Genomic DNA, 11448 nt, shown 5'->3' with positions numbered 1-11448 from the left:
CTCGTAAGATGGGCACGGAGCTTAGCAAGGGTTTTATAGAGGCCCAGATGCTCACCTATTAAGGAACTGCGAAAACAACAAAATACAGAAGGCACGAGTCCAACAGGTAAACAAATTTTGGACTTGGCTAGTTTCCCAACATCACGACAATGTATACCCCTCCTCAAGGAATAGCCAGGAAGTCCCTAACCCGCCAACAACAGTCTTCTTAAAGGCCCTAAATAAGGATCTTGGTCCTGCTTATTCCTGAGATCAGAAAATAATTGAGGTATCTCAGTTAACATGTTAGAAAAGGAAGACCTGATGACCGACCAACACTCCCCTAATTCATGGGCACTCTCCTCAAACATGCGGCTGAGTGATTCGACCACCTGAACCCCTGATATGGTGAACCTTGAAAAGAAGGGCAATTATATAGAACGCCTATCTCGCAGTCCTGCCAATCTTTCTTCGGTGGCTCAAACCCCAAGTCAAGGCCTGGTTGTCTGTCTCTAGGTCAAATTCTCTGTGTTCAAGACAAAATTTAAACTTCTCAAGAGCGAAGAGAACAGCCAGAGCCTTACACTCACGCACCGAATACTTAAGCTCAGGTCTTACCAATCTTCGCGAGGCAAAAGCAACAGATCGTCCTGTAAAAGGACTGTGGCAACCCAAGCATTACACATATCGGTCTGGAGGATGAATCTCTTCTCGAACTTAAGAATGGCTAATAATTGTTGATTACTTAGAGCTGTCTTAATTGCCTCAAAAGCATCCTGCTGGCTCTCTCCCTAAAAAATCACCCTCCTTCCTACGAAGATCGTTAACAGGGGCAGCTCCTTGAGCGAAATGAGGTTTTAACTTTCGAAAGTCATTGGCCATCCCGATAAATCGGACGACTCCATTTTTCTTAGGAGAAGGAAACTTCGTGAGATCGGAAGTACGTTCTTGATCGATTCAGATTGCATCTGTATAAACCAGATGTCTCATAAACGAAATCTGCTGCTTGGCGAGGGCGAGCTTAGAAAGTTTGTCCGTCAAACCAACAGAACGAAGCCTCAATAACACCTGCTGAAGATGCGAAAGATGTCCAGCAAAGAATCTACTTTACATAGCAAGATCATCAAGATAATTATCAACACAGTTGGACTTTAAATTTCCCAAAGCATCATCTAAAAACCGTGAAAGCACGGCAGCTGCAGTGGCTAGGCCAAAGGGTACATGACTGAATTTATACAAATTCCAGTCCGTACAAAGTGCTGTAACGGACTTGGAATCCTCACTCAAATGTATTTGATAATAAGCCTGATTTAAATCAAGCACAAAAAAGGAGGTATCAGCAAACAAAGTAAACCGATTATGGAGATTCGGAAGGGGAACTGATTCTAACAGAACTTTTTCATTGAGGACCCTGTAATCAACAACCGGTCTAAAATCTTTGCCATGTCCCTTAGGGAACAAAAATGTAGGTGAGGCATACGGAGAAGTTGAAGGTCTAGATAGTCGATCATGATGCCAGAGCTCAGTCTTTAGCCCTAAAATTTTCATCTTAGGTGGTGACAGACGATAAGAAGCCTGATGAATGGGAGCACCATCTACTAATCGGATTTCATATTAAATCTTGTCGGTCACCTAACCAATCTTTTGGGAACAGAAACAGGAGGCTATAATTTCTGATACGAATGAAATATAAAGAAGGAATTACTGCCAAAATCGAGGACTAATCCAGTACGCTGTATAAAATCACACCCAAGCAATAAAGTCAAAGTTTATTCACTACTAACAATTTGATCGGCCAGGAAAAACCAAGAATCGACAGGCTGATTCTCACCTCACCTACCAGAGGCAACTCCTGGCTACTGGCAAGACGACACCTCTGGGTGGGAAGCCCTGCGGGAGGCCAACTTACACAAATGTCGAAACTCAATATATCACAATCAAGTAAGGAAACAGAATTTCCGGAATCAAGCAGACCGCAGATTGGTTCTCTACTAATCTGGGCACATATATAAGGAAGAAGCAATTTATTGCAATCGGGAGTACACGCACAAAACCCCGGGCACCTTTTCACTCGGGTGATCACTCGCTTACGTGGGCCTAGGCCCGGCCTCAACCAGACACTCCCGCACTAACTGATTCCGGAAACCAAACCGAAAACAGAACTTACTTGATAATAATTTAAGAGCTGAGCCCCGACAGTTGCCACTACAGTAAGAAGAAACAGGTGGCCCACCCTCACTTCGATTTGTTGCTCATCAGTAAATTTAAATGTTTCATACAGATTACAAAATCACTGAGATGAGCAGAGGAGGTCGGGTTCCGAGCGGAGACGAGCCGTGACCGATCTCCAGACCTCGAGATGTTCGAAATACAACTCTGATCGGTGACATTCATACTCAAAGCCAAGACAGCAGTACAGACACGCTCAATGTACTGAAACAAAGTTTCATCCGAAGTCAGTGCTTGCCAGTAATACAACCGCTCAAGTTCATTCCTAATATGTGCTAACATTCCTTTCAATTATACAGGCCGTAAATCTCCCAGATTTCGCCGCTCTCAGAGTACACCTGATAGCAACTCGCTTAGCGAACCCTTAGGCAAAGGATAAAGAAGAGAAAGAAAGACTAAATACTGGACCTGCAAGGCGTTGCCAGGTCATTCAAAACGCGTGATCAACCATAACTCTTCAGGAACTTGGGTGAGTTGGTCAACAACTAGCTCAGTGATACCATTTAAGAAACACAAAATAGAATGTGGAAATTAAGCAAAGGAATCCGAGACGGATCCACTAGAGCTTGGGCGTCCGCCTTTCTAACTTGAAACTGATCAACTAAAACATCCTTTTCCGCACTTGGCCGTTCACTCTCTAAACCTAATGCGCCCGCATGATCGGCAATTCTTTAATCCTCGAGCTTAGCTGTTTTACAAAGCCCCTCTGCTGATCACCGAGTTCAAGGTTCCTAGACGGTTACTGAAATGGCACAACTGGACCTGAACCCTTGCTTATACGTGGGTTGGACACCCGCCAAGAATTTAATGTTTTGAAATAATTCATCCAAAGCAAACAAAATAGCTGAAATAGCGGACCTCGCCACCGATCTTTTCGGGTGAAATGTGGAGAGGCTCGACCAGTGTCTCACGCAACCCTGCTGCCAGCTCTGAACACGACCCTCGAAAGGCGTGCTACGAATGAGCAGTTCATACTGAAGATATTAGCGTTTGAGGTGGCCTATGCCTGCTGAACTCTTTGCCTCAACACTGGATATGGTTCTCTGAAATAAATCGAAATCTGTTACAAATATTACACTTGATAAGTTCAAATGAAGTAAACAGAGTTAGACAATTCTCCCCCCTGCCCCCTCCTCCCTTTGATTAGCCGTTGAAATCGGGGATTTACCAGGATCAGGGAAATAATATGGAAGGACTAGGACCCTTTAACTAACATCATTTATCCTTTTGACGACAAACATTTACTTTTTTGAAGTGACAACATGTCCTCTTTAAGAAGAAAAGAAGTACGGAAATTGAAAGTTAATTTGCCTGGTTCAGTTTACAAACTTGGAGTCGTTCAAAATGGTAAGACACACAGTCACTGAATTACGATAATAATGGCCTCAAACAAGGTGCATTAAATAAGACTTAACGAATATTGGCCATTACAAATTTTAAATTTAAAAAATCTAAATAAATCAACCAATTAAAATAATTAAAAATGATTCTACATAAACTACTTCAAGCAAGCTCAAATCCAAGACAGTAGGAAAACCCCCAAAATAAATATTAACTAGTTAACAAGATATAACTATTCGCGTTTACGGCTTATCCAAAAGGTTTATACCAAACAATTAAAATAAAATTTGCAACAAGTTGACGATGTGTATTAAACGGAATAATAGCGTGAAAGGGAAAGTTCCCTGGGTGACGCCAGTTAATCAAGGGGCTCTTGGCCGACAGCAAACTTTCACTTACAGAGGAAGTCAGATAATGTAAGGTACTCAACCTGGGCACAGACAAACAGGACACGCGACTGCAAGCAAATAGCAAGTCGCGCACGGGAACAGTCGAGAAATCAACACAGCTCCAAGCAAGCCAGGCCCCCACGGCAAGAATCCGCCGACATGGAACGCTCTCCCGGAAACTTAGGAGGTGCTGTTAACAAACACCAAACATAAAAGTCGCAGTGAATTACACTACAAGTGAAGGTTATTGTGTAACTATGATTGCACGTATAACTTTTCCAATAAGGTCACACGACCTAGGAAACAAGTTTCGCTGAAAACGTAAGATGTAAAAGAGAACTACTCAAAGGGAACTGTAAATTCTTCCAGGAAGGAACTTAAATAACTCGCTAAGGCCTTACCATTAGCTGGAGACCACAACACATGAAAGATTACGGGTGGCATAACAGTAATACCAGACAGCATAGAAGCTTCTAAAACATAGCGAAAACAAATATTAAAATTCAGAAACACTTCGTTCTCTCACATAAAATAATTTAGAAACAAACACAAAATTTATATAAAAAAGAGCTAGATAATTCGTAGGCCTCTGATATAATTATACTTGAAATCTCAGCACATTATGTAGCCATAAAAACATTAACCTCGGCAAATTTTTGAGAGAGAAGACTGGACGGCAGATTAACAGAAGTCGTATCAAGAACACACAGAGCAGACGACAATAAATTGGTCCTACAAACACACAGAGTCAAATAAGAAAGGCGTGGACGACGACTCAATGAATATAAACAGGAACATCTGCTCAAACAGCATGCTCAGAAGGAAATCGGTGAATATGCAAACCATGCCTTTGCCTTCTAACAGTCTTAGCGCAAATGAGTGAACGACAATCCAGAGAAGACGTCGAGCCGATCCACTCCGAGTGTCCACTGCTCCTAGCACCGGCGCGAAGACTACACGTAAACCGCCTGCATTGCTCTGTTCCAAGGACTCACCGTCGCCTCCCTAGTGGCCGATTTGGAAGCCTAGACGGAACAGCAATAACCGCACAAGGGAAGGATACGCGCCACCTGCTAAGACGCCAGGTTAGTCTCTTCATCTACGTGCTTTCGATCGTTCCTTTGCACCTCATGTGATTAATAAGAGTAGCTGCCCTGCTTGAGACGTGGATTTTTAGTTCTCATTCCGTCATCAGTCGTGTTTTAGATAACCGTAGCGTCAAATCTCTTTATATCCTAGCAGTCTCTGTATGAGAGTTCTGGCCGAATGGGGAGCATTGTGCTCTGAAGTAAACAAACCAGTCATTTCTGCTAGCCTAATGTAATTGGTCATAATGTAAACAAACTTTTCACTTGGGTACATGTTTTGTTTGTTTAGGCCATATTAATGGTCAATAACTGTCATGATGATTACCACTTATGAGCAAGATGACCGCATGGTTACTCAGGTGTTCAATGCATTTACCCTAAAGTAATAGCTGTCATTTTTAATTAAGATAATTTTTGACCCATAAAAATGGTGCCCCACCGCCCCCACTGTTCTGCTATTGCTCGTTCCCCCACTAACACCATCTCCCCTCCTTAGTGTCCTCTCGGTATCCTGAGACTCACTGCCAATCCTAATCTCACTGGAGTAGGAGCAGCAGCGTCAAAAGCAGCAGTAGCAGTAAATTCAGGTGATGTTGCAAATACACAGCACAAAATAGCACACAGCAGTTTTGCATAGTTTTCGCGAATATTTTTCATCCACACTGTTTCCTGTAACATCTAACGCTATTTACTGTTTAGTGACTAATTTTTACTGATAGTTTTTAAAAGACATTACATTGCCATTTCACAGATATTCCCCACTTTTCAAGAATATATGTTTAAATATGGGCTTCCCTGCTGTGTTCTCCCACGTTTTAGGAACAGATTCGTAAATACTGATTTTTGTGGCTAATTTGGCTGATTTATCAAGAGAAAGAACGTAAAAACTTGTTTTGCGTATATTTTACTGATTTCTTAACGAGAGACACGTATGGATTTGTGTATGCCACCACCATCCATGCCCTGCAAGTATCTCAGTGTTTCGTGCTGTTTACAATATAGAGGTATTTTTAGCGATTTTTCGAGGAGAAGCATATAAATACTTCACTGAGAATGTATAAAAAATTTACGCAACACACCTCCTGTAAGCACATACCACTGCTGTTTTTCCTAATATTCCAATATCAATACTTTTTCTCTGGAAGGCACACTTAAAAATGCCAGTCCAACGATCTCCACATTGTGGTACTCTCATAAATTACACGGATAATCAGTCTTAAATATTTTTATTGAAAAACTAAATATGCACCAGACCTAAGTTTCGCTTAAATGAACTTACCCCGTGCACTATCAGCTCACCTAACATAGAATAAGATTATATCTGGCTTGTAAAAATAACGGCGGGAGATATAAGCTAGTAGTCTTCTATAGAAGGCCATTGCAGTACTACAGCCTAGTGTGCCATTTCCAAGTCCCCAGTAATGCTTTAGATGGATCTCTTATATTTCCACCGCAAACAAATCAGTTTCTTCTAATACTCATACTGCCCCTGTCTCTGGGAAATTTTACATTGTCTCCAGAGTACATAAACTTAACCCTACTAAAGCACTGATAAATGAAATCATCCATCTGTCCAACACGTAGTGCATGCATTAAGAAATCAAGCACCTTCTAGCTGCAGCTCGGACTACATCTGCCGTGTATTGTGTTTTACTAAAGTAATATGACACATGATCGTAGGCAGAACTCAGATTTTCTTTTTCTCCACGCGGTACAACCCACTGCAGAATTTAATCGCGTCTAACTTAGTGTTGGTGTACATGTCTCAAAGCACTTTTTACCGGATCATACGGAACTGTGTAGCACTGGATTTAACTATATTACTTTCCTAGGGGACGAAATGATGTTTTCTTTAACCCCATAGAAGACTGCATACTTTAACAGAACGCTGGTATTTACTATCAACTCTATCGTTTCGCCAGAGGAAAGTTCACGATTCTTGAACACTGGTCAGGAGGTGTTAAGATCACAGTGTAATTACAACTATCTATTAAAAACAGATCTAAATATGCTTGATGTAGGGAAAAAAACAAAAAAAAGAGGAATGCATTTAAACGATAATGCTTAATTCTTCATAACATGCGTTAACAATGCATAAAAAAGAAGTCACAAAATAATAGCGTATCCTACAACATTGCTGTGTTCGTCAAATTGCTCTTACTGTAGCTAAAACAGGTCTCTCACACACAGCGCGTGAGGAAAGAGTAGGTCCGCATTAAACGTTTGCAGCAGTATCTCTACAGGAAAAAGATAGTACGCCCATTTCTTCCTAGAGGCAGAATTACACGGGTGTGCATTGTCAGAAGCTTTCACAGTCACATGTTGTTCTAATTCTGCTGCTTTCAGAAGATCTCATGGAGTTTTAATATGAGCTGCACTCTTTGCAGTTATTCTTGCATCTATAATCTGAAAGATATTATCTACAAAAGTCTTGTCATTCGCAAGAAGCACAAACGAGCACTTGGAAAACCACACAGGACGTTCGATCCATGGGTTAGTCGTTTCATTCCAACATTTTTAATCTTCAACAAACTGAAAAAACACGGTTTCATCTCTTCACCGGTATAAAGGAATCCAGGTTCACTTAGTTTGTCAGGACATTGCTCAATAGCTGAAGTCTAGCCTTCGAAAGTTGCCAGCTTCGTGTCGTGTGTTCTACATTTAATGTGAGTTAACGTAATATGCCACACAACAGTCGTCGAGCTGCATAACGATGCTGATTCAGGATATAAATGTGGGAGTATCGCCATTCTGCATAGGTTACAATTATTGTACAAAAGAGGCAGTTCATCCCACTACAAATACATCTCACCTGCCCAGCGCCCTCAGACATCCACTATGTTATAAGAGTGACTGGCTTTCAAGGTTCCTTTGTAGATAGGCTACTCCAAAGATCCAAGATTAATGATACGAGATGAAGAGGGGGGGAGTGGGTCATGGCGGAAGGTAGGTCTGGATAGGATTCAAAGGTGGATCCATGGCGAATTACGGCCGGAAGAGGATTCTAAGGTGAATGAACCCACGACAGGTCCGGGACAGTGTGATGGTGGATTCACCAACAGAGGTTTCGAAGTAGAGTTTAGGGGCTCTGAGAGAAGCCGAAACACTTAGATACAGAAAAATAGCGCAACTGCGCTTTGTTTTTACAACTGTACTACATTCACAAGTAGATTAAGAATTCGTAACTAGAGCTGACGTTATGATCACTACAAAAAAATTCGTCACATTTCCCGCTGTAATTTATCAGGAACAGCACCTCTCGATTTACAGGATGAATCCGAACTCCACAGTCAATATATCGTACACTGATGGGCCAAAACATTATGACCACTCCCACCGCGACGCTGGATAATCCCTGGTGGCATTGTGGGCACGTGACGCGGTGACAAATGTAAAAAAGCGGAGCAGACATGGACGGGGGTTCACCCTAACGAATGGGGAAATCCGTTGAGATAAGCGACTTTGACGAAGGACAGATTATTATTACGCATAGCCTGTGAACAAGTATCTTGAAAACGGCGAAGCAGGTCGAATGTTCACGTGCTACTGACGTGAGAATCTACGCAAAGAGGTAGAAAGACAGTGAATCTACCTACCAGGCGCTAAATGGTTGGACGTCAATGAATATTCACAGAAAGTGGTGTTCGGTGGCTAGTTTTCTCTGAAAAGTAAGGAAAATCGTGAACTTTGGCATCTCTGCCGAAAGAGAACAATTCTGGTGCACGCACAAGTGTTTCGGGGCACACCGTTCATCGTAAATTGTTGAACATGGAGCTCCACAGCACACCACACTGACGTGTTCATATGTTGGCCCAACGACATCGTCAATTGCGATTGCACTGGGCACGGGACTATCAGGATTCGACTGTTGATCAATGGAAACGTGTCGGCTCTGCTGATGAATCACATTTTTGCTACACTAGGTCGATGCTGTCTCCAAAAACGCTGTCATCGAGGTGATCGGCGGCTCGAAACGTGCAGTGCACCACGAACTTAGACCGATGGGAACAGTATTATTCTATGGGGGACATTGTCCTGCGCCTACATGGGACCTGTGGTAGCAATCGAAGACACGCTGATAGCTGCGAACCATCTGCATCCGTTCGTGATTGATGTCTTCCCTGACGGTGACGTCATCTTTTAGCTGTTTAATTATCATTGTCCCGGAGACAGATCCGTGCCACAGTGGTTTGAGGACTATTGCAGTGAACTCACGTTGATGTCTCAGCGACCTAATTCGCGTGACGCAAATCCTGTGGAACCCATCTGGGTCGCTATCGGGCGCCATCGCCGCGTACGCAGATCAGCGGCCCGTTATTTACGCGAATTTCGTGACCTGTGCGTAGACATCTAATGCATGTACATCCACCAACGTACCAAAAAGCTGTCGCATCCCTGATACGCAGAATTAATGATGTCTTTCGTTCCAAAGATGAACAAACAATAAGCTGGTGGTCATAATGTTCTGGTTCATCAGTGTATATTGTTGAGTAATATTTTCCCTGTACTTTGATATAAGGTACCCGATGTCTCCGGTTGCTCATTATATTTCGTTTCGACAATAAAGGACTCGTCGGCGTTGTCCTTTCCCCTAGCCAGCTCCATAACCAGGCACCAATGGACCTCTTCTTCAAAGGCATATGAAGAGAGAGTAGTTTACGAGAGTCTGGTCGATACATGCACCTGGTGGCCTTGACTGTCATAACTTTATAGGTATTATGACAAACTTCTTCGCTACTTGGGTGTGTAAGACAGTGGAGATCAGTCATCGTACACTCTCTGGTTATCACGGTGGTCGACATTGAGAACAATACCTGAAAAGGTAGGTGTCCTATGCACAGTCATACCAGGCTGTTCACCCGAGATTTATTTCGTCATAAAATTCGCCTGGAGAAATTGAAGAATCGCGGTTCTGCTTTTGTCAGGTACTGGTTTGTACACCGACGGAACAGACTCAAGATACTATGTAACAACGTAAGTGTTCACCGTAGAGATGTTTCATTACTCTGTGATTTGTGTTGTACCCTTTTGGTGATTGCGTATGATAGTTATTATCACTTTTTTGAATGTATTTTCACAAAGACAAAATTATTTGAGGCAACAGTCAAAGAAATAATAATAGCATTACTACTCTGTAATAGTAACAAATTAGCCAGAAAATGTCCATGAACAACTTCCGAAATTTGATCCGTGCAGCTTGGTTCACCCAGTATGAGGGGTGGCCCGTCCTACCCACCTTACACCGCAGTGCTACGGTCCCAGGTTCGAATCCTGCCTCGGGCATGGGTGTGTGTGATGTCCTTAGGTTAGTTAGGTTTAATTAGTTCTAAGTTCTAGGGGACTGATGACCTAAGATGTTAAGTCGCATAGTGCTCAGAGCCATTTAATTTCATTTACACCGCAGTAGGTTGACGGGACAGACTCGCACAAAATACCACAAAAAAACAAGACTGACACCACACAGTTTCTCGAAACCTGTCACATTTAAATTGATATATTAAAATTAGAAACCATAAGTATGGTGAAACAGTCAGCTTCCTGGAGACAGGAATGGCTACCTTAAGGTGCATGAAATATTTCCGGACCAGTTTTATTTTCCCCTCCCTGTGTGTATTTCTCCGATCTATCAGCCTTCCCTTCTTTAATTGGTACTACCATGCTATCTGAGCATTTGGTATTCACATAGCTGGTTCTCTTTTCTCCTAATGTCACTTCAGTGTTCATACAAGCTGCTTCTGTCTTTCTCCTAATCATAAGTGCTTTTGCAGCCTTAAATTTGTTCTGTAGCCATAATTGCTTAGATATTTAACATTTTTTTACAATTTCATTATTTAAACGTGTAGATTTTTCTTTTCCCGTATCATTTGCTGCATTTTTATATTTTATACTGTTGACGACTAAATTCAATGCCTCGTCTGTTTTCCAGTGATTTCTACGGCTAAAATTAACAGCAATTTTTTATTTTTTTTATTTTGTCGTCAGTCTTCTGACTGATTTGATGCGGCCTGCCACGAATTTCTCTACTGTGCTAACTTCTTCATCTCAGAGTAGCACTTGCAATCTACGTCCACAATTATTTGCTGGATGTATTCCAATCTCTGTCTTCCTCTACAGTTTTTCTCCTCCTTCAACTCCCTCTAGTACCATGGAAGTCATTCCTTCATGTCTTAACAGATGTCCTATCATACTGTCCCTTCTCCTTATCAGCGTTTTCCACATATTCCTTTCCTCTCCGATTCTGAATAGAATCTCCAAAAAATTCCTTACCTCATCGTCCACCCAATTTTCAACATTTGTCTGTAGCAACACATCTCAAATGCTTCGATTCTCTTCTGTTCCGGTTTTCCTCCAGACGTACATTCTCAGAAATTTCGTCCTCATATTAAGGCCGATATTTGATATTAGTAGACTTCTCTTGGCCA

The sequence above is a fragment of the Schistocerca nitens genome, chromosome 1 (assembly GCF_023898315.1).
Source record: "Schistocerca nitens isolate TAMUIC-IGC-003100 chromosome 1, iqSchNite1.1, whole genome shotgun sequence".
Classification (NCBI taxonomy): Eukaryota; Metazoa; Arthropoda; class Insecta; order Orthoptera; family Acrididae; genus Schistocerca; species Schistocerca nitens.
This window is presented reverse-complemented; position numbering follows the sequence as displayed.